A 24,133-nucleotide genomic window follows, 5' to 3' on the forward strand; every position below is an offset into this window, starting at 1 on the left:
CCCCCAGTTCTTGCCCTTTTGTATCCTTTCCGGTAGTGTGTACGTGACTCCCTGCACTCAGGCACTCAGTTGGTGCAGGGTCAGTCCTAGACCCTCAGGGCCTAGACTGTCCAGGTGTGTCCTGGAGGTGTATCTCTTTGCCTATCTCAACTCAAAGGAATTCCAAGGACAATGGTCCTTGCCTTGGGGGTCTCAAGGGCAGGAAGGGGGAAGGGAATTCCCCTGCTCACAGCCTGCCAGAGTCAAGGGGTACAGGGTCCCTGCCATCTCTGCACAATGCCCTTGTCAAAATGAAGGCTTTCCTATATCCAATGTATATTCATTATTTTGAGTGCTTTGTTGAGAGGAGAACCAATTACCCACATATATGGAAACCTATACATAAATTATATTCAGTGATTTGCCAGAGCAAATACTGGTAGTGGATACAGAGGGTGAATGGACCCAGGGTATCAAATTGGACTCATCATAACTTGGAATGTGGCTTCAAAATGTCACATTGTTTTTTAAAATTAATTTTTTTATTTTTCCATGGTTACAAGATTTATGTTCTTTCCCTTCCCCCTCCCATAGCTGATTTATGATTCTACTTTGTTTTACAGGTGTCATTGATCAAGACCTATTACCATATTATTGATATTTGTACTAGGGTGATCATTTAAGAGTCCTCAATCGTGTCCCCATGGACCCATGTGATTAAGCAGTTGTTTTTCTGCTGTGTTTCTGCTCCCACAGTTCTTCCTCTGAATGTGGATAGTATTCTTTCTCATAAGTCCCTCAGAATTGTCCTGAAAATGTCACATTTTTGAAGCAGTACTCCAACTCAAAATATAAGAATACAAAGATTGGGGTATATTCTGGCTGTCATTCTCCTCCTTTAAAGGACAGTGTCCAATGATAGGAAACAGAGAAAACCTCCCTCAGAGAGAACTGGAAAAATTCCCAAAAGTTTGAGGGACAAACAATCTCCTTAACTTAATTAGAGCCTCACACTATGGAGGAGATATTCATGATATTTTGCTGAATTAAAGTAAACCAAGAAGTGAAGACATGAGACTTGCTTCCCATCTCCCATCTCCCACTTGAAAACACCACTATTTTCTTCACTGTTACGGACTTTGGAGGCGAGAGTGACTGATCATGCCACTCACTTTTTTGAAGAGAAGAATCCAGTACCTTACCATGGTAGTAGATAGGTCAAAGTGGAATCGAGAGACCCCAAACTTGTGGCTTAGTGAGATCTGATGAACCCCAAGTTTTAGAAATAGCTTGTAGGCTGGAGACCCCCAAAGCTTGTGCTTCCTTGTTCCCGTGAGAATCCACCCAGAAAGGAATCTCAGACTAGCAGTTGCAGACTGAAAAATGGACCCCAGGGTAAAAGCTTCTTCTGTCTTCGGTAGTCTTGCCCAAGGTATCAAAGACCCTATCCAAGGAAGACACTCCAGGGCAGGGACCATCCTTTAGTATTCATTGTGTAAGCAGTCCCTTCCCTTACACCCTAGCCTCTGGCTAGGATTCCTTTCCCAAGCGTGATAGTAAATCCCATCTTTACCAGTATAATGTCAGTCATCTTTCCCAGCCCCAGGATCTTCCCAAATGGTATATAAGTCCCCCAATTTCCTTTGTTCCTTGGAGTTGTCATCTAGCACGGTGTCATTCCCAGGGGGTCCGGGAGCAGAGGGAAGCAGTGTTCAATCCTCGGACTCTGCATAAAGCCCATCTCTGCATAAGAGGCCTATGTTCCCCCTTTCCCTTGATTAAAGAGTGGATTTATGACTATTTAATAGTTCTGTGTTTTGTTTGTTTTTTTTTTTAATTTTTAATTTTTAGAAAAAATTTCCCTGGTTACATGTCATGTTTTTACTTTACCCTTCTTCCCCCCCATCCCCCGACTTCCCCCCCCCCCCCCAGCTAATTCGCATTTCCACTGGTGTGGTCAGTCAAGACCTATTTACACATTATTGATAGTTACATGGGTGTGGTCTTTTCAGGTCTACATCCCCAATCAAGTTCTCATCAACCCAAGTGTCCACACAGTTGTTTTTCTTCTGTGTTTCTACTCCTGCAGTTCTTCCTCTGAATGTGGATAGTGTTCCTTTCCATAAATCCCTCCGAAATGTCTTGGGTCATTGCATTGCTGTTAGTACAGATGTCCATTACATTCAATTTTACCATAATATATGAGTCTCTGTGTACAATGTTCTTCTGGCTCTGCTCCTTTCACTCTGCATCAATTCCTGGAGGTCTTTCCAGCTCACATGGAATTCCTCCAGTTTATTATTCCTTTGAGCACAATAGGATTCCATCACCAACATATACCACAATCTGTTCAGCCATTCCCCAATTGAAGGGCATAACCTTGCTTTCCAGTTTTTTGCCACCACAAAGAGCGCTGCTATAAATATTTTTGTGCAATTCTGTTTATCTATGATCTCTTTGGGGTACAAACCCAGCAATGGTATGGCTGAATCAAAGGGCAGGCATTCTTTTATCACTCTTTGGGCACAGTTCCAAATTGCCATCCAGAATGGTTGGATCAGTTCACAACTCCACCAGCAATGCATTAAAGTCCCAATTTTGCCATATCCCCTCCAACATTCATTACTTTCCCCTGCTATCATTTTAGCCAATCTGTTAGGTGTGAGGTGGCACCTCAAGAGTTGTTTTGATTTGCATTTCTCTAATTATTAGAGATTTAGTTCTGTGTTTTTTCTAAGTTAACTGATACAACAGGTCTTCTCAGTCTGGAAGAATCCTCACCTCCCTCCTGGGATATTTCAGGCCCCAGGTCACTAAGCAACCCCTTCTGCATCTATACACCTTTAACCTACCCTATTCTGGGAACAGTCAATTAGATGATTCCCAAGATTCTACCACAGTTGCAGATGGCCTTTCCACACATCCTATTCCTTTGTCCTGGTAAGAAGCAAGCAAAGACAAGGTTGAGTTTTTTAGATAGACTGAATTCTCTCTGATCAAAGAAACTTGTCTTATAACTTAAAATTTCCTTTAGGCCTCAGAGATAAAAACAGCCCCCCTTTTATTATTGCTTTCTTTAAGAGTCAACTCAGACGTTAAGATGTTAATGGCTTTAGAAAGCCATTCTTTGAGAATGGATTCTTTGAGTGGCTGGCGCAGGTTAAATCCTCAGATTATTTTGCATTCACTTATTTCAACCTCTACTTCACCCACATACCTTTCCGAGTTAGGAAATATCCTTCTTGAGTTCTTGGTGTCATCTAATAGGTAGCACTTAATCGGAGCCCAATAAAATGCTTGTTGAATGGAGTTGTCGAATTCCCCTCATCTCTTAACCCCATGCCAGTTCATTTTGGCCTTTAGACATTCTCCTGGCTCCTACCTGGTTCACCTACTTCAGTGCAATTGACAGGGTGTTGGGGTTGATGATTCTCTAAACCCTAATGGGCCACCCTGGACGCTTTCCCTACCCTTCTCCAAAGCCTCTTCCCGTTTTAAATGGGTTCCATCATACAGACAGGAGGAGACTGTGCCAGGCCGCTCCCTGAGATTTCTGCTGGGCTAGGCTGATTTTGTCTAGCGCTTATCTCCAAGTTCTTCTGAATATTCCACACCCCAAACTGTCCAAGGACATCCTAGCCAGATAGCAGCGCCAAGCGAGTATATGTGTATTCTGCTCCTGGAGCTCTATAGTATATAGTGTGTATAACGGGACAGATCTACCTTTATACTCAGATTCCAGACTACCCGTTGCTTTCTTTCTGTCAGTCTTCGGGCAGCTCGAAGTGGAGTTTTGGAACACATGACCCTTCCAAGAACCGATGAAGCACCAGGTGCTACTTGGGGTGGGGAGGGCTGCCGGCGCCTGCACCTTCACCCAGTGGGAACTGTATTGCCCTTAATATGCCTCTGGTTCTGTTCTCTGTACCTGTTGTTTCTCAGCTAAAATGCAATTCCTTGAGGGCAGGCTCGGTTTGATTTTCTAGTTTAAAATAGGAATTTCTAGCCTATGTTGTAGACTCCGAATGAATGCGTGATGATTGGGTACATAGAAAAACAAAAGAAAAAGAACTTATTTCCCCTAGAGAAATGGAAAGAAGAAACAATTGTTTCTACAATAAAAAGCTTGGAAAGAAAGTTGCCATCTGTCCCTGGTGGTCTAGTGGTTAGGATTCGGCGCTTTCACCGCCGCGGCCCGGGTTCGATTCCCGGTCAGGGAACTAGTTTTCTTCGTCTTCGCGTAACACAAATTTACTACCTAACGCCAGTTATGAATTTAGACTATAGCACAGGTGGTCAAGTACGCATGACATGACGGGTGGTGTCTTTCAACTGCTTTCTATCCTTGCTTTTAAAAAATAGTACTTCTCACAATAATAATCTCCTTGGGGAGGGGAGGAAGAAGGATATACTAACAAAAATGAACGTGATGTAACAGAGGTAAAAAAAAAAAAAGATAGTTTTCTTTCCTCTCTTCTTTCCTTTCTCTCTTCCTCCACAAAACAGTTCATGGCAAAAAATCAGTGATAACATTTACTGTCATCCTGGAAGACGTTTCTTTAAGAGATAAAGGTAAATAGAAGAGATTGGAGTCTCCATTCAAAAAAAGCGTTTCGGCAATGCCTCGCCCATTTCAGTCAGATAAATGAGTAAGCCGTTTCTGACATGGAAACTTTAGGGAGTTCGAGGTCTACCTTAGCAGGGGATGTTGTCTCAGACCCAAAGCAAACCGGAAGAGGCTGGGAGGCTAAATCTCAAGTAGATTAGCCTTAGAGAATAATGACAAATTAAAAACAAAACAAAAAAGACACCTCTGACTAGAAATCCCAAATACTATTCTTCCATTAGAAATTCCCGATTTCCATCCTTTAATGCTGTGGTTAGGCCTCCTGAATGTTTTCAGGATTCGTTTATGGCTGGAGAACTCGATTAGCGTGGGAGTGCAATTTAGTTGTCATTCAAGCAGCTTTAAGTCAGAAACTAGATTACAGTTTAGAAAAGAGTGAGAGGAAAAATGAAGGTACGAAACTTAGGTGGTTGTGTTCTTTCTTCGTTTTTTCTTGGTGTCGTTTTTGCTAAAAGGGGAAGGAGCAGTAGAGAGTGATAGCTACAAAGAATGATAGAATCTAGCGACCATTTTTACAAGTGGAATACTTTGACGAACGTAGCGGGATCTCATGCTGAAATACGCATCACCTTATCTTGAAAGAGATCATAGGAGTTAGAGCTGTAAGGGACCATTTAGTCCATACTCCTGCTTTTATACTTAAAGTTGCAACTCATGGAATTTAAATGATTTATCCGTGGCCCCGCCACTCTGAAGCGAAGTAGCGGAATTCGCCTATCCACTCACATCGTCTTCTCCAGGACTAAGGTGAGTCCCGCTCCATTTCCTTTCCGAAACCCGATTCTTCCCACTTAACCCCCTTATCTCTCACACACTCTATTTCCCCCTGTCCCCCCACCACCCCCGAAGCTGAGTCCGCGCCCTTAAGCTAGAACAGGAGAAGGACAAGGTGAAGTGCTGCTGGAGAAGGTTGCACCGCGACCGAGAGCGAACTCGAGAACTTTTCCAATTTCCGAAGCAAGTGGTCCATTAAACTAAGTCTGGGACTCCGGGAAATCTGCGTCCAGGTCCGCGCCAAAAGGAGAAAGCGAGGCGCGGGCAGCCTCGGAGCGCTCCCTGGAATCCCTAGCCGGGGAACTTGCGCACCTGGCTCCCCATAGGCCCTTTGGGGTTTTGTGTCGAAAGAGCAGTCTCAAAAAATAACGAAATTCAAACAAATCAACAAACCAACAAACAGAAACTTTTAGGGGGGAGGGGCATTGACAGCCACTCAGAACAAGTCCCAGGCTGGGAAGCAGTCGCCCATGAACAAGCTTCTCGAAACTTTTCCTTCACCTCTAAAGAGAAAAAACCAAAACAAACAAACAAACAAAAAAAACCCAAGGGGAATCTACCTTGACAATTTTCTTGCCAGATGCTGGGAAGGTAAACTCAACGTGAGCCCGGATAGCTCAGTCGGTAGAGCATCAGACTTTTAATCTGAGGGTCCAGGGTTCAAGTCCCTGTTCGGGCGCTCACATCGTCTTTTTTTCGGTTTTTTTTTCTCTAACCGAAAACACACGCACGGCATCCACCCTTTCCACGCACTGACTGTCCAACCAGACCCTTTCCGCCCCCGAGCACTGGTTGCATTTTGCCCGTCGGAACTACGGCACGTACAAAGCGGAGGAGGAAGGAAGAAAGGAGACGCTTTCCCAGAGTGTCCAGACGGGATCTCAAGAAGAGAAATGGCCCTGGACACGCAGAGGCCAAAGCAGGTTCCCTGCACGTTCCAGGAACGACGAAAATGAGTGCCGAGGCGGCACGGGCTCCGCGTGGGCTTTCGCTTCTTTGAGAAACTCCGAGTCGGGGAGAGAAGGCTCAGGAGCACAACGAAAACTACTTCCCAGGGAGCTCGGCTTAACTACATTAAGTTTGAGAGAGGGTCTACCTTTCAACCAAGGGCCAGTGGCGCAACGGATAACGCGTCTGACTACGGATCAGAAGATTCTAGGTTCGAATCCTGGCTGGCTCGGTTACCCTTTTCTTGAAGGGGATCTTTGTACTCAAGAAATTCGGGCTAACAAAATAACATTGGTTTCCAAAATCTGGAAAATAACAAGGACAACGACTTTGACTAAAAATTCTCAGTAGAAAGAATTTGAAGTTTTCTGGATGACTCCCGAGAATTACCGATAAGAATATGGAAGATAGTGGGGTTATAGACCGAATCCGACTTCTTAAACTTAACCTCTCTGAATTCTGGTGCATTTTAAAATTCTGATTTTATTTCCCTTAGGGTTTGAAATGTTTTCTGTTAATACTATGCGTTCGCAAATCCCCATTTCCATTCCAGAATTTAGGAGTCAAATATACTATGGATAACCCTAGTGACACATTAATATCTTTACTATATACCAAGATAGCCTTAAGAACACCAGTCAATCTACCACATAATAGACATATAAAACGATGGCGGAATTGAATTGAATTTTAAGAGGAAAGCTCTCCTCACCTTGGGCAAGTCTTTGATGAAAGCTTTTTGACAAGCGTTGGACCAGAGTCTAATTGGGTGAGCCGGAGCATTACAATCAGTTCCTGGACGGGGGAGGATGGATTACATATATACATCTTCAAAGAACATTTCCAGTATTCGAACTCTTCCAAATGATGGCTAAGTAGTTAAACTTCAAAAAACATTCATTTTCCCCCAGCACTGTAAAACTCTGTTGTTGTTTTAAGCTGTTCAAGGGTTGAAAGTGAAACGAACAATAAGAATACTCAATCTTTCCATCAACAGTTTCAGCTTCTGAGCCTGCTCAGCATACAGTGTTTATGATCTTTAATTTAGCTGTCAGGAAGGGTGGGACATGAAAATATTCAGTTGCAAAGATCTCCAGCCCACGGAGAGCTTCAGCGGAACATTGTATATAGAATTGTAATTTCATGTACAATCTTCTTTCTATTGTTCTACTAGGCATAAGACAAATGCCCATTTCACTTGATGCTTGTTAAATCAGAATGAGAATTCATTTGAAAAATATTTAACAGGTCCATCAAAACCTCAAAGTCTGTTTCAATTTTGGGAGAAATAGAGAATTTCGTTCCCTAGTCAAAAGGGGTGCCTTGGTTTGGTCCGATTTTTCCCCAACTAGCAGTTGGAGTATATAGATAGTTGGTTTTGTATTTTACCTCTGACAAACATTTTTAGGAAAAGGGTAACCGAGCCAGCCAGGATTCGAACCTAGAATCTTCTGATCCGTAGTCAGACGCGTTATCCGTTGCGCCACTGGCCCTTGGTTGAAAGGTAGACCCTCTCTCAAACTTAATGTAGTTAAGCCGAGCTCCCTGGGAAGTAGTTTTCGTTGTGCTCCTGAGCCTTCTCTCCCCGACTCGGAGTTTCTCAAAGAAGCGAAAGCCCACGCGGAGCCCGTGCCGCCTCGGCACTCATTTTCGTCGTTCCTGGAACGTGCAGGGAACCTGCTTTGGCCTCTGCGTGTCCAGGGCCATTTCTCTTCTTGAGATCCCGTCTGGACACTCTGGGAAAGCGTCTCCTTTCTTCCTTCCTCCTCCGCTTTGTACGTGCCGTAGTTCCGACGGGCAAAATGCAACCAGTGCTCGGGGGCGGAAAGGGTCTGGTTGGACAGTCAGTGCGTGGAAAGGGTGGATGCCGTGCGTGTGTTTTCGGTTAGAGAAAAAAAAACCGAAAAAAAGACGATGTGAGCGCCCGAACAGGGACTTGAACCCTGGACCCTCAGATTAAAAGTCTGATGCTCTACCGACTGAGCTATCCGGGCTCACGTTGAGTTTACCTTCCCAGCATCTGGCAAGAAAATTGTCAAGGTAGATTCCCCTTGGGTTTTTTTTGTTTGTTTGTTTGTTTTGGTTTTTTCTCTTTAGAGGTGAAGGAAAAGTTTCGAGAAGCTTGTTCATGGGCGACTGCTTCCCAGCCTGGGACTTGTTCTGAGTGGCTGTCAATGCCCCTCCCCCCTAAAAGTTTCTGTTTGTTGGTTTGTTGATTTGTTTGAATTTCGTTATTTTTTGAGACTGCTCTTTCGACACAAAACCCCAAAGGGCCTATGGGGAGCCAGGTGCGCAAGTTCCCCGGCTAGGGATTCCAGGGAGCGCTCCGAGGCTGCCCGCGCCTCGCTTTCTCCTTTTGGCGCGGACCTGGACGCAGATTTCCCGGAGTCCCAGACTTAGTTTAATGGACCACTTGCTTCGGAAATTGGAAAAGTTCTCGAGTTCGCTCTCGGTCGCGGTGCAACCTTCTCCAGCAGCACTTCACCTTGTCCTTCTCCTGTTCTAGCTTAAGGGCGCGGACTCAGCTTCGGGGGTGGTGGGGGGACAGGGGGAAATAGAGTGTGTGAGAGATAAGGGGGTTAAGTGGGAAGAATCGGGTTTCGGAAAGGAAATGGAGCGGGACTCACCTTAGTCCTGGAGAAGACGATGTGAGTGGATAGGCGAATTCCGCTACTTCGCTTCAGAGCGGCGGGGCCACGGATCACAACGATAAAAGCAGGAGTTTGAACTAGAGGGGCCCTTCCAACTTTAACTCCCATAAAGTCTTTGGAGACAAAGTGAGAAGTGTTTGTCGATTCATTACTTTTGTAAAAACACCGAAGGAGAAAACGTGGGCCACACCCCCTTCCAACACCCTCGCTAGAATCTACTGTAGCTCTCATTCTCCATCGCTCCTTCCTTTTGAAACAAAAATAAATAGATAGATAGATGGGCGGATGAAGTTCCACCTTTATTTGGTATCTTCACTTCTCTTCTTGTTCTCTTCTAAATTCTAAAATCTGTCTTCTGACTGAACCACCACCTGAAACTACCCTCTCCAAAACCACTGACGATCCCTTTAATTACCAAGTATAAATGCTTTTCTCGTACTTTTATCTTTCTTGGCCTTCCTGGAATATTTGATACTGTCAACCCACTGTCTCTCGTGTCTGGGTTTGTATGATTCGGCTCTCTCTTAAATCTCTCCCTACTTCTCTAAGCATTCCTTTTCAGTCTCCTTCCGTTATACAAGTGCTTCCCACTCCTTAACTAGAAGTGTACTTGCAGGTTCTGTCTGGATCCTTTTCTCCTTTCTCTTCGCTCTCTCCCCTGGCGAACTCATCACTTTCAATTGCCATCCAAATGATCATCACTTACAGATCAATCTCTCCCTAGTGTTTTTGGGTGAAATAACGACTAACGACTAACAAATTTCCAACTGGATGTCCCTTATGCTATCTCAAACTCACCACGTACAACACAAGAATTCAGTGTCTTTCCCATCCAAACTTTCTCTTATTACTGAGAACATTGCCATCCTTCCACTCACCAACATTTTCAAGTGTCACCTTCCAGTCCTCACTCAAACTCACCCTACATAATCAATCTCTTGCAAAATCTTTTTCTTTTTTTTATCTCCACAATGTCTCCCTGGTTAACTTCTTTATCTCCAAGCATATAGCTATATAATACCCATCAAGCTCCTATTACCTCTTGGCTAGCTTTCTAAGTGACTTTCCTCCCTCAAGTCTCTCCCCACTTCAATTCATTCAATAGTCACTGAAGTGATTTTTCTAAAGCCCAAGTCTGCTCATATCTCTCCCATCTTCCTAATCAATAAAGTAGAGTGGTTCCCTATTACACTTAAGATAAAATATAAGCTCTTCAGAGCACTTGGAACACTTCTGGAGCCTCCAGGTTCCCCATCTCATAATCCTGGCTTTCTGCTTATCCTCACGTTACCTTCTTTATCCATGCCTTTGCATTGATTTTACCTTGTGTCTGGAATGCTCTCCTACATACTTCCACCTCCTGAAATTTCTGCTTTTCTTCAAGACCTGCTTCAAGTGCCACCTTCTACCTGAGGCCTTTCCTATTTCTCTACACCATTTCCCAGACTTCAATTGCCAGTGCTTTCCCCTCTAAGGTTATTTTGCATGAAGACCTTTGTAGAACTTAGAACTACATATGTACATGTTGTCTCCTTTGGAATGTAGGCTCTTTTCATCTTTGTATTCCCCTAATTTAACATAGTGTAAGGCACATAGTGAGCACTTAAATTGGTAAAGCAATATTGGGATTGCAAACTTTTTAAAAATAACAACTATATTTCTATGTAATTAGTTTCCTTTCTATTCTTATACATGTTATTCTAAGCATTTAAAAACACTCATTTGAAAAGGAGATCTATAGACTTTCCCAGACCTTCAAAGGGGTCTATAAGAAGAAGAAGAAAGTTTAAGAATGCCAGGCTTGAAAATTTTTTCATTGATTGATGAATTGCCCTCCCAACTCCCAAGCAATCAAGTTCTCTATCACATAAAGTAATCCTGGAAACATTCAGCAACTCTAACAACAGCATTCTAGGATTGTAATCCCGAACTTCCAATGCAAGAATAGCATTTGGGATTTCTGATCAGAGGTATCTTTTTTTTCTCTGCCTTTAGGGTTGATCTACTTCAATACTTCGAATTTGGCCTTCCAGTCTTCTCAGGTTTCACAGGTTATTGACTTTTGTGACATTGTGTGTCCCTGAGCTACCATGTCCTCTCGATGAATTCTTTAACGTCTCAATGTTGGAAACTGTTTACTGCACTACTATCCTTCCAGTCACCGACATTTTCATTAAGGGAAGAGTACTCATTGGAGCCTGTGCCACCTTGGTACTCAATTTCATTGTTCCAGGAATGTGCAGGGAACCTGCTTTGGCCTCTGTAAGTCCAGGGCCATTTCTCTTCTTGGGATCCCGTCTGGACACTTTGGGAAAGTGTCTCCTTTCTGCCTTCCTCTTCCTCTTTGTACATGCCCTAGTTCCGACGGGCAAAATGCAACCAGAGGCCGAAAGGGGATGGGTTGGACAGTCCGAGTCCACATACAGTGTGTGTGTTTTCGGTTTGAGGAAGAAAGGTGTGACCACCCGAACAGGGACTTGAACCCTGGACACTCAGATTAAAAGGATAACGTTCTACCGACTGAGCTATCCGGCAGTGAAATAAGATTTTCTTCTGAGGACCTGTGGATTGAAATGTGTGAATCCTCCCTGAAAATTTTTTTTTTCTTGAATGGAGATCAATCTGTTCTATGTTCCTTCGTTTCTTAAAGCAACTTCCTTTGAATGACAGTAAATATTACCGCTCGTTTTTTCCGAATTTGGTTTTTGTATTTGGGTAGTTTTTGTTGTTGTTGTGGCAAAAAACTGTTTTGTGGAGGAGCTACCTTGTCTTTTTTTTTTTTTTTTTTTTAAATGAATGGGACGACGAAGTTACCATGCCTTCCTTATTATCCATGGCATCTTGGTTCTTCACCCTGGTGACGTCCCACATCTCCATCGAAGTTTTCTCACTTCGATTGTGTGAGCAGAAGACACAGCAGAAGCTAATAGAAATGAAGAGAGCACAACGGAGGAGAAAATTCCCTCATCTTTCGAAGCAGGAGGAAGAGGAAAAGAAAAAAGCCTTATTGTTACTCCCCTCCTCCCCATTTTGCTACATTACATTCATTTCCCCAGTATATCTTCACTCTCCTATCTAGGGAGTTATCTATTATGAGAAATTAGTTATTTTATAAAAGCACGGGCAGGGAGGATGGGAAGCAGTGGAGCGAAATTAGTACAGCAAGCATATATCACAATATGTGCAATATTCTACATCCATAATTAGGGTGAGGGTGTAAATTTTTTCGTAGGTGGGGTCGCGGTTACATCTCCTCTCCTTACTGAAGTCAGGTTAAGAGTGAAAGGGTTGGAGGTGGAGGAAGCAAAGAAAAGCTGAAGTTCCCTGACCGGGAATCGAACCCGGGCCGCGGCGGTGAAAGCGCCGAATCCTAGCCACTAGACCACCAGGGAAGGACGTCTAGAACCTTTCCAGGCTTTCAATTGTATGTATATTCTGGGGTCATTTTTTTTTTTTCTGTCCTTTTTTTTTTTTTTTGAAGGGAATTAATTTATTTCTCTTGAGTCAGAATACTTCCTTCCATCTTTTCATCTATCTAATCAATCCACACGCATTGATTGATGTTTATCATAGGTTAGACGCTTCAAACTTAAATCAGAAAATTGACCAGTCCCTGCCCTCAAGGAATTTGCATTTTATTTATTGTTTTATGTTTCTTTTTTTAAATTTTAAACTTATTTTTCCATGGTTGCATGATTAACTTTTTTCTCCGTCCCCTCTTCCCTCCCGGATCTGACAAGCAATTCCATTGGGTTATACATGTATTATTACTCGAAACCTATTTCCTTATTATTCATTTTTGTAACAGAGTAATCTTTTAAAACCAAAACCCCCAATTATATACTCATATAAAAAAGTGATAAATCATATTTTTCTTCTGTGTTTCTACTCCCACAGTTCTTTCTCTCGATGTGGATAGCATTCTTTCTCACAAGTCCCTCAGGGATGAAAGAACTTGCATTTTAGTAGAGAAACGACAGGTGCAAGGGGAACCACTGGCACCCTTCAGGGTGAAGGGGCAGACATCTCAGTCCAAAAATCCAGGAGCACTTTGGTCTCAAACTAATGGAAACAAAGTCTGGAAATCCTGTCTGAAGAAACAGATTGAGAGTCGCTGCCAGTTACACACAAGCTACTGTAGAACTCCAGGAACAGGGTGTTCATTCATTCCACCCGGATGCTCCAACGCCCTGCTCGGCCAGTGTAGGGTCTGGAACACTTGGAAGATCTTGGAGAGAAACACTGGAGGAAATCAGCCCAGTGGAGCAGAAACTTTGTAGGTAGCAGTGTAGCACAGTCTTCCTCTGACTGTTTAATGAGACCATTTTAAACAGAAAGAGGGTTTTGGAGGAGGGGACAACGATCAGGGTTACTGACTAGGGTTTAAAAAGAGAATCTTCATCAGCCTTATAGAACATCATAGATTCAACAACATTATAGAATCAATACAGTAGAAATCAATTCAGAAGAAACTAGGGGTAATATTAAATTGGACTTTTTCAGTTTGCTTCATCAAATAGAACAGTCACTTAACTTTCAACATATCCTTGTAGAATTATTTTTCTAAGACTATTCACCGTCACATAAGAAATCGATTCCAATTTGTAAAAATGAAAGCCATTCCCTGATTGGTAAATGTTCAATGGGCAGTTTTTAAAGGAAGAGAATCAATGTATGATAACCATATATAAATTATCTAAATAGCTAATAATTATATAAATGCAAATTAAAATTCTTGAGTCCCAACCCACACTAATTAGATTGGCAAAGTAAAAAAAAAATTAAAAATGACAAATGTTGGAAGGAAAACAGGTACACAAGTGCACTGTTGGCAGAGCTGTGAATTGGTACAACTATTATGGAAAACAATTGGGAATTATGCTAAAAAAAATTACTGAACTTGTACACACTCTTTGACTCAGTATTACTGCTACCAAGTTTATTACACGAAGAGATCAAAGGAAGAAAAAAAGACCCATCTAGTAAAAAAATTATAGCAGCTCTTTTTGTGATGTCAAAAAGTTGAAACTAAGGAAATTCCCATCATTTTGGGAATAACTGAATATTTAATAGTGTATATGACTAGTATGGAATACTAGTTTATTGTCATAAGAAATGATGGAGATTATTTCAAAGGAACCTAGGAGGCTTTTATGAGCTGATAGAATGAAATGAGCAGAAACAGTATGTTGTTATTGTGCTTATTGTGCAGTAACTACATTGTAAAGACAAACAAGTTTGAAAGACTTAAAAACTCTAATCAGTGCAATGACTAACCATGATTTCATTATTCCATAATGAAATAACAACATGTCATCCACCTCCTTACCCAGAGGTGGCAAAGTTAAGGTAGAAATTCAAACGTATATTTTGAAAGGCTCCTTCAATTCTAGGATTCAGTTTCCACGACTTATACATATTTGTTGTAGGAGGTGAGTAAAAAAAAAAAACTGATAGTTACTAACTAGATTAATAAAACACAATTTAAAAATAAAACCATTCAATCACTTTTTGATCACTCCCTTCTGAGATTTTTCTTGTCAGTCCATTAAAACCATTGTCAAGAGATACATTCATTAATAGAAGTAATCAAAGACAGTCTCAAGTGAATCTTTACCCTATTACCATTAACGTGGATCCTTCTGAGTCCTTAGACTTGGCCCGGCCACCTTCAGTTTTTATTTATTTCACCCTGAGTCAGGATCCTCTTCTTGGCCTGTCTGCAAAGTGAAAAACTGAACTATTTAGGAGGGAAATCCTTCAAGGTGTATAAAATTTCTTGCATTTTGCCTCTTCTTTTCTGCCACCTCCTGCCACTCCCAGTGTTTGCCTTTCGAGATTACATTTCATGTACATGTATATATCTTGTATTTACCTAGTTATTTAGATGTTCTCTCCCTCACTAGAACGTGAGATCCTTGAAGGTAAGGAATGTATTTTTGTCTCTGTATCCCCAGAGCTTGGCAAAGTGCCTGGTACACTTTGTGCTTGTTGGCTTACTGAATTAGCACTAGAGATAGAAAAAACAAAAAGGAGAGTCCCTGCCTTCAAAGAATCTCACATTCTATTGGAGAGATAGTATTGAGGAGGAAGAATGAATCCAGTTGCAAGTACATTTCCCTTCGTCCAGATTCTATAATACAGTTCCATGAGATGTGGTCAAAGAAGTGTCATCTCTCCCAATGACCGAGAGGGAGAGGTTGGTATAAATTGTCTTCTCGGTGGCTGAAACTGAATTTTCGTCGTAAACCAGAAATCAGGAAATAATGCGAGAATTGTAACAAGCCTAAGAATCCTCTTCTAGAGTCTACAAGGCCTGGATGGGAGGAGGGGGGTGGTGTTTCTACAATTCAAAGAAAATTGTTAAAAACAAATCGATTTACAATCACTTTGGGAACTGAAAACAAAGAAGAGTCTTATTCAAGAATTGACGATTCAGAGGTGCTTCTCGAAGCCTTCTTAGCGCAGTAGGCAGCGCGTCAGTCTCATAATCTGAAGGTCCTGAGTTCGATCCTCAGAGAGGGCACAAACTTTTGTTGAATATCACTAGGGAAAAATGTCTTCCTTATTCCCCTTCTCCAAGCAGTGACTTAGTGTTAACAGAAAGAGGAAATTAAATAAAGTGATTGGTTCCAGGAGAAAAGCATATGGGAAGATTATGATAGATCAGTTGTATACTGGAATCGAAGAGGAAAACTCTGCTCCTTCGAAAGAGAACAGGATCTAGGAACATTCGAAAATACAATTGAAACCTTAATTGACATAGAAACAAAATGCAGTTTGTTCAGATTCCAGATTTTAACTCTCCTAATCCTTTTCGAAAGGACGCCACTCCTTCCATTTTCATTGACACAAAATATATAATAGGAAAAACAGCCTCGTATCCACCCTAAAATGATTGAAAGAAAGAAGAATGGAAAGAGCCACTCCTCAACTTTTTACAAAATAAGTGGCTGATTTATTCTAAGGGGAGAAAGAATATTATTCTCCCTCTGCTCTCTGCCCAATATAGACAAGAATGAGAAGTAATATCTGAGCACAATCACTACAAACATGTTTTAAAGCTTTATAAATTACACCCTTTCTCACCCTCCCGAATAAAGGAAGGGGGACAGAGGAGGGAAGGTTTCTTTTTCCAAAATTGAACTAAGCCATCTAATAGCTTCTTGTCTAGCAGAAGAAAAAAAATATCTCAAGCTAACGCTCTCATTTAAAAGGAGGGCAGCGCCATCTAGTGGAAAATTTAGACAACGCGATTACAGAATATTCAGTAGGGACTTGAGACCACTGTAATTGGCTAAAAGGAAAGGAGAGGAGACTAAAGAAGAGGTGGGACGGGGAAGCAAGGGAGAGAAAAGGGAGGGAAAAGGGAGGAGAGGAGGTTTTAAAAAAAATAAAAAAAAATAATGAGATGAAACACCAGATTGTAGAGAGTTGAGAAAGAGAAGAAAAACAAGTGGACCCTTCTCAAATTTAACTATAAAAAGGAGAAAAGTTATGAGATAATAGCTAACAAAAGATGAAAGGATCTACAAAATCTAAAAGAAAAACTAAAAGGGAAAAAGGGAAAGTCTTCAGTAGCAAGATAGACTTTCCCCTCAAAACTAAAATGCTTTAGTTGCAAATGAAATGGCCAGCAAGACAATAAATACACCTCCAGGGCACAGGCTGCATTCCCGCAATTTTTCCCAAAACGTTTCCTGAACAATTTACACTTAAATATTCTGTAAGATTCCCAATGGAGTATGGGAGGTAAAAACTGCTGATCACTTTTATTGAAAGAGGATAGGGGCTTTTGAGTGCAAAGAGATTTCTCAAAGGAACTGCCAAATATTCTGTCTTCTGTATAGAGGTGATTAACAACCACAACTTTCAGATTTTGTAGAAATCAAAAATATGTTTTTACCCCTACCAAATTAAGGACCAGGCAATTGAGGTTAAGTGAACTTGTCCAGGGTCAGACAAGGAAGTGTCTAGGGTCATATTTGAACCCAGGACCTCTAGGTCTTTTTTTTTCTGTAGTCTTTAGAGAGGCTACTTGCCCTTTTATTGAGTTTAGAATTCCAATAGTATTGCCTTTGAAGTGACTGGAGTCCACTGGGGAAAATTTCTCTTGCCCTTTGGTATCTCACTGGCCACACCTCACTACATTTTATACTTGTTTTCCTCTAAAACACACACACACACACACAAACCTGGAGAGCTGAAACTCATTTTTTTTGTCATTTTAACTTTCAAATTCCTATTAAAGCAAAAACACAGATGCTTATTACACGCTTATTGAATTGAACTATTTACAGTGACATTTTTGCCTGGGGCATGGAGCTCAGGGCATCACTGAAATGTTTCTACTTCCTTCCCACTAGGACAGAGTTAAGTACTCAGGAGTAGTTATTTTGTCTTTCTGCCTTCCCATACCCACAACTTTTATTATTTTTTGAAATGATGAATGTAAGATAGAAATTTAGTAGTTCCCTCCATCTCTACCCTAACCACTCTTTCCTTTAAAGGTACAATCTTCTAATTTGGGAGAACCCAAGTAGCCTCCAAAATGGTATAGTTCTGAAGGGTTTGGGGTTTGGTTCTAAGCTTTCAGCAACAAAACATTCTATGATTTCTGATTATTTTAATTGCATATTCATGCAATATATGTGGGTGATTCATGGATATGGATTCTCCAGTATGCACTTAGCTTGAGAAAGAGTTTCTGGGAATTTTTTCATATCTGAAACTGTCCCTTCAATTTTGTATTCCAAATTCATATGGAAGAAATCTTGCTCCTGACACACTTTCCATAGAAAATAGCCCAGTACAATCCCTCTTTCCTGTTTTTGAGAGAGTTCTTGAAACTTTCATCCAACTAAAAGGAGACATTTAAAAACATTTTGTCTGGAGAGATCAGAGTTTTCTTGATAATGTGTCAATTATCTATAACTGAGGTCTGAGCTTTTCCTTCTGTTGTAATAGAAATGAGCCCTACTGTGTAGTTAGACTCCAGCATGGTGAGGTCTGTTGTATGTTACTCAAGAAAGAGCCTCTTCTCCCCCAACACTGCCTACTAGGATCACTTAGAGATTGTCTCTGCAGAAAAAGCCTGGGATGGTTCTTTAAAAAGTCCATTGTCTGTGAATAGGCAATTTTCAGATAAAGAAATAAAAAGTATCAATAAGTACATGAGAAAGTGTTCTAAATCTCTAATAATTAGAGAAATGCAAATCAAAACAACTCTGAGGTATCACCTCACACCTAGCAGATTGGCTAAAATGATAGCAGGGGAGAGTAATGAATGCTGGAGGGAATGTGGCAAAATTGGGACGTTAATGCATTGCTGGTGGAGTTGTGAACTGATCCAACCATTCTGGATGGCAATTTGGAACTTTGCCCAAAGAGTGATAAAAGACTGCCTGCCCTTCGATCCAGACATAGCATTGCTGGGTTTGTACCCCAAAGAGATAATAAGTAAAAAGACTTGTACAAAAATATTTATAGCTGTGCTCTTTGTGGTGGCAAAAAACTGGAAAATAAGGGTATTCCCTTCAATTGGGGAATGGCTGAACAAATTGTGGTATATGCTGGTGATGGAATCCTATTGTGCTCAAAGGAATAATAAACTGGAGGAATTCCATGTGAACTGGAAAGACCTCCACGAATTGATGCAGAGTGAAAGGAGCAGAGCCAGAAGAACATTGTACACAGAGACTGATACACTGTGGTAAAATCGAATGTAATGGACTTCTGTACTGGCAGCAGTGCAATGACCCAGGACAATTTTGAGGGATTTATGGAAAGGAACACTATCCACATTTAGAGGAAGAACTGCAGGAGTGGAAACACAGAAGTAAAACAATTGCTTGAACACATGGGTTGACGCAGACATGGTTGGGGATGTAGACACTAAATGGCCACACCAATGCAACTATCAATAATGTGTAAATAAGAGTTGACTGATTAAAAAAAAAGTCCATTGTCTGAAGGAAAACCATACCTATTAAAAGCATCTCTTAGAAATGCTTACAAAGTAGCAGAGTGGCACAGCCGAAAAGTGCTGGGTTCCCAATCCAGAAGTTGATCATTCAAAACCAGTCTCTGATATCAGTCATTGTTTTGCTTAGGAAGTATTGAAGTTGCTCTGACATCAGCTATGTCAAGGATAGTGAGTCAGTTGAGGTATTTCTGGGTATTTGGGACCTTTGTCAGTTCACTCATGCTTTCCACCTCTTCCCCAGGAGAAAAAGAGTCGAGATTTAAGATGAGATTGTGGTGCAGAAAAAATTATGCCCAAGGCACACGAGATTCAAAATTTAAATCCGTATTTTTAACCTTGGCTACAACTGCACCCAAGATGGAAGAAAACTCTAAAAAAAAAAACCCAGTCGGATCCAAGGTGGAAGGGTCGTTACTAAAGGGAAATATGACTGGGAAGAATCTGGCAGTGGGAATGGAGAGGGAAAGCGTTCTCTCAAGTAGGAGAGGGTCTTAGCCACTTATTTTTGGAGGAGCGCTAAAGGATGGTAAAAATGCAATTTTTTAAAAAGAAGAGATGACAGCTGAGAGGGGATTGCTTATAAAGCAAGTTTTCTTTTTAAAATTTTATTTTATTTAAAAAAATTTTCCCATAGTTGCATGATCCTTGTTGTCTCCCTCCCCTCTCCCAGAGTTGACAAACAATTCCACTGGGTTATACATATATCATCCACTCAATAAAGCAAGTATTCTTAACTCTGTTGGTTTCATTCACCCCTTTGGCAGTCTGGGGGATCCTATGGAATACTTCCCAGAATCATATGTTTAAATGCACAAAATAAAATGTATAGGATTACGGAGGAAACCAAAGGTTAGTTTAAAGAAAGATGTAATTTTTTTCCCCATTTCAGTTCAGGGAAATCTGACCCCCAAGTTAAAAACCTCTGTCTTAAAGGGCAAACACAGGCCTCTTCTGACCCTCCTTTGTCCCCAGCCCCATCTATTCTTTCCTCTGTAACATGTACTATTATGGAGGAACCACGTCTTTTCCATTGGGAAATATAGACAGACCTCAGGAAAAAGAAAGCAAAAGTTTGCCACAGGGATGGTTGGCCCTGGGCTCTCACCAAGCTACAACGCCTACTGAGCTTTTGATTGCTTTCTTAAAGGGAGAATGGGGTTGGGATGAGGGCAGAGAGGCCGGGGGAGGGGATAGGAGGACTGAGGAACGCCGCAGGTTCTGATCTGGAAATCTGGCTGTGATCTGAGCGCTTTTGGCGCGCGCTGTCCGTGTCTCCTAAATCCTCAGCATCCCCCTTGGGGAGCTCCTACTTCCCACCTGAAATAACTCTACTGACTCCATACAATAAACATGTGCCCACGGACATAAAGGCAGTTACCTGTAAACAAAATCTTCTTCTCTCTGCCAAATTGTGTTGCTGAGACTGGAGAGGAGGTCTTGGGCTGTGCTGACACCCATTACCTAAATCAGTGATGGGCAAACTATTTCCCGCGGGCCAGATCCAGGCCATAGTTTACCCATCACTGCCTTAAGCAATTCCCTAATCACTACATCTGGATGTGGGGGCATAGTGATTAAGGAATTGCTAACCACTGCTAAATCGTTGACTTAGATCAATAATGAACGGGCGGGGTCCAGTGGGAGGGGGGGGTGCCCGCCCCACGCCATTTTCTCATTTAGACCTTATGCTCCAGCTCACTGTGCATGCAGCACAGAGTTCAAAGTATTGATTTCATTGCCTTAGGACACGAGGAGAAAACCACATTCCCCTGGGGATGTCATCCCACTCGGGTAAATAAGGATAAATTAAGCTTGGGAATCAAATCAAATTACTTTCAATTCGTTTTCACCTCTTCCAGCAGAGAATCTAACAGTATGATTATATGTTAATATGGTTAGGTAATTGTATTTAACCTGAATATAGAATAAAAAGACTCGACCACGAAGGGATTCGAACCCTCAATCTCCTGATCCGGAATCAGGCGCCTTATCCATTAGGCCACGCGGCCCCCTAAAAGACCTACCTTTTATTTTCCCCTGTTCTTTCCAAGGGGGGAAGCAATGTAACTTAAAGAGTTTTTATCGTTACAATTACATTTATTCTACAGAATTTACTGTTCAAATTTGATTTCTAGAATCTATTCTATGAAAAACATTTAAGGGCAAAGCTATATTTTATAGCAAGCCTTCTTTGGTGGTCTAGTGGTCAGTATTGAAGGTTTTCAGCACCTACCCAGTGGCAACCAACCAACCAAATAAAACACCCCTCGGATTGCGGAAAGAGGGCAGGACCTGGAGTCAAGAGAGAGCTCATTTCCTAATCCAACCTCTGACACTAATTTTGAGATTTTAGGAAAGTAATTTAGCTTCTCTGAGTCACAACTGTCTCAGCTGTAAGGACCAACTGGTACTTTACTGGGGCATTGTGGGAAAACGAATTAAAATAAATGAATACAAATACATTAAGTATACTATTTGCCGGGCACTGTTTTCTGGGGATAGCACTACAAAATAGTTAAGACTGACAGTGCCCTGGTGAAATTTCCTTTCTAACAAAGAACAGCAAAAATTGGAGCAGCTTGTTACCATCAGATATGATAATGTACATAAAAATGAAGAAGAGTGTATCTCTGCCCTGCTCCACCTCGTTATTGTAAATAATCTAAATAATTCAAGATCTGATTTTTTTTAATCAGGAGGGAATGCCTCATTGAATTTAGAAACTAATCAATCAAATGCATAAACCATTCCCACACAATCTCTACACACCTCTACTGAATCAATCAAAAGCATAAACTAATTGTGACTCATTCCTGGGCACCTCCATTGGATTAATCAAAGCTGTAAAACAGATTCGAGGAATGAAGGGCTTCTAGCTATTGGATGACATCACATGAGGAAAAAGATTAGAAATAGCTAAAATGTTTAGATACCACCACTACACCTAGGTATATGGAAGGACTTTGAGGAGGAAAGCAGGAACTATTCTCTTTGTGGATATGGATACCTTGTGCCTGGGTAAAGTCAGCACAGCAAACTCAGGGAAGGCCACATTCCTATTTCCCCTTCAGTTTCATAGACCAAGTCACAAACTGGACCAGTAACAAACATGGCATCCTACAGAGAGCTGAGAGTGAACAAACTGGATTCACAGAGTTAAGGTGTTCCAGGGAAAATGAACTTTTTGGCCTAGAGAGAATTGCAATGTCATGACAACATCAAGACCCAACAACAACAAATCCAGATATACACTTCTAGAGGAGTTTCAAGAGGACTTCAGGATGGAATAAAAGACAAATGTTTTTATTATATATTTTTAATATTAATAAATAAATCAATTAAATCTGTCTAACTCTCACTGGGAGCTATGTCACCACTTTATCACATAAGTCTCAAAGCCTGAGTCCACTTTCCCCTAGGCAATATAGGAGATACTGCATCCTTGACTTTGGGGGACATCAATTTATGCCAACTGTTCTGCCTAAACCATTATAATGTATTTCCTTTTAAATGCTAATTAAATGGGCTTCAGAGAGGGGGGAGATCCTGGGTTCAAATGTGGCCTCAGACACTTTCTATAGGTGTAATCCTGGGCAAGTCACTTTCCCCCCATTACCTAGCCCTTTCTACTCTTCTGCCCTGGAACCAATACACATTATTGATTCTAAGATGAAAGCAAGGGTTTTAAAAAAGTGCTAATTAAATAAGGCTAGGTAGGAATCAATAGGGACACTGCTCACATACACCAAATCTGTGTCCAATCTGCAAAAAACAATTGCAATAAAAACAACTTGGAGCAAAGCTCCAAGCCAAGGACTACTTATTAAAAGAACTTGGTCCTCTTTAGTGAATAGGATCCCAGATCTTCATCTGAGATGCCTCCTTCCTCCAGAGCAATAGTTTTTATACTGCTTGCTTCCCAGATGTTACAGAAGATGTGGTATAAGATACAAAATCTCATCAGTGGACCCTGACCTTACAGAATTTAGAAAGCCTCAGAAACTAAAGTCAGAGATGATTGCATCAATATGGGTGGTCACAGGATGAGCAAAGCAAGAGTCATCTCTGAATCTACATAGGATAGATGCCTCCTATGCACCTGTGGAGGGTAGTAGGACACTTAAAGTATCTGGGTGATTTCCATGATGTCACTGAATGGATATTTCCCATGTTAGGCAACAGAGAGTGATGACCAAGGCCAAAGGGACATCAAAAATAGCTAAGGGACTTTCTAATCATTGGGACATCTCTATTATGCAGGCTTTGGATGGTCAAGCTCAGGGTGGAGATCTGAATATCCTCTCACCTAAGCTGACCTTACTCACCAGGTCGAAAGGGTGTAGGTCTTCTGATCAGCATGTTGTGCTTAACCAAGGGCATTTTTCATATAAAGAAGAGGATCTTTGACCTTATTCAATCACCCCTAAACTAAATCAATATTAGTTGATTAACCTACATAACTAAATGCTTATTGAAGGTAAAGTATAAAAGAAAAAAATCACTTCTTTATGGAATCACATTAGGCTGAATAATAAGGATTAGAAATCAACTAGGGGATAGATCAATAAATCAATTATTTCTCACACTTGAAGGCTAGTGAGTAGCCCTAGACAGAACTTCCCCCGCTCCCAACCTGAAGAGAAGAGTAGTTAACCACCCTCTGAGTTCCTACTTGGCCAGGGCAAATGAGAGTTGGGAAGTCATTCAGAAGGAAGTGTAATGAGTTATGTGCAACCATTGAAGCCTTATAGAAAATGTCAGCTATTGTTATTTTCACCCAGGAAAAATTAATTTAGAGAGAATGCTTTGTGAGAAAAAAAACTCATCAGAGGTGAATATAGACTGTTTAATTCTTTAAGTCCCAAGTCAACGGATGAATAATATAACAGCCGCTAATGCATATAACTCTAGTGTTTGCAAGGCATTTTCCCTCTATTACTTCATTTGATTTTCATACTCACCCTGTGATGTTGGTGCTACAATTATCTCTCCATTTAACAAAGGAAGAAATTGATGCTTCTAGAAGATATATGACTTGTCCTAAGTGACATAGCTAGTAAGTAGCTGAGCCAAGATTTAAAATCAGGTCTTCTTAACTCTAGGTCCATTATCTACTACTATTGGACTACATGGCTGTTGGGTTCTAATGAGCTAATGACAAAGTCTCCT

General features: G+C 41.3%; 8 non-coding genes across 8 annotated transcripts; 4 read left to right on the forward strand and 4 right to left on the reverse strand.

Moving 5' to 3' along the window:
* Positions 1–4,127: 4,127 nt before the first annotated feature.
* Positions 4,128–4,199, forward strand: TRNAE-UUC. The gene has a single exon. It is a non-coding gene; the product is annotated as a tRNA-Glu (tRNA).
* Positions 4,200–5,986: 1,787 nt separating this feature from the next.
* On the forward strand, positions 5,987–6,059 carry TRNAK-UUU. Its single transcript has one exon. It is a non-coding gene; the product is annotated as a tRNA-Lys (tRNA).
* Positions 6,060–6,487: 428 nt separating this feature from the next.
* Positions 6,488–6,560, forward strand: TRNAR-ACG. The gene has a single exon. It is a non-coding gene; the product is annotated as a tRNA-Arg (tRNA).
* Positions 6,561–7,748: 1,188 nt separating this feature from the next.
* On the reverse strand, positions 7,749–7,821 carry TRNAR-ACG. Its single transcript has one exon. It is a non-coding gene; the product is annotated as a tRNA-Arg (tRNA).
* A 428-nt stretch (positions 7,822–8,249) lies between these two features.
* On the reverse strand, positions 8,250–8,322 carry TRNAK-UUU. Its single transcript has one exon. It is a non-coding gene; the product is annotated as a tRNA-Lys (tRNA).
* A 3,977-nt stretch (positions 8,323–12,299) lies between these two features.
* On the reverse strand, positions 12,300–12,371 carry TRNAE-UUC. Its single transcript has one exon. It is a non-coding gene; the product is annotated as a tRNA-Glu (tRNA).
* A 3,061-nt stretch (positions 12,372–15,432) lies between these two features.
* TRNAM-CAU lies at positions 15,433–15,505 on the forward strand. The gene has a single exon. It is a non-coding gene; the product is annotated as a tRNA-Met (tRNA).
* Positions 15,506–20,900: 5,395 nt separating this feature from the next.
* Positions 20,901–20,973, reverse strand: TRNAR-CCG. The gene has a single exon. It is a non-coding gene; the product is annotated as a tRNA-Arg (tRNA).
* Between the last annotated feature and the right edge of the window lie 3,160 nt (positions 20,974–24,133).

Source organism: Gracilinanus agilis, chromosome 1 (assembly GCF_016433145.1).
Source record: "Gracilinanus agilis isolate LMUSP501 chromosome 1, AgileGrace, whole genome shotgun sequence".
In the NCBI taxonomy this organism is placed as follows: domain Eukaryota; kingdom Metazoa; phylum Chordata; class Mammalia; order Didelphimorphia; family Didelphidae; genus Gracilinanus; species Gracilinanus agilis.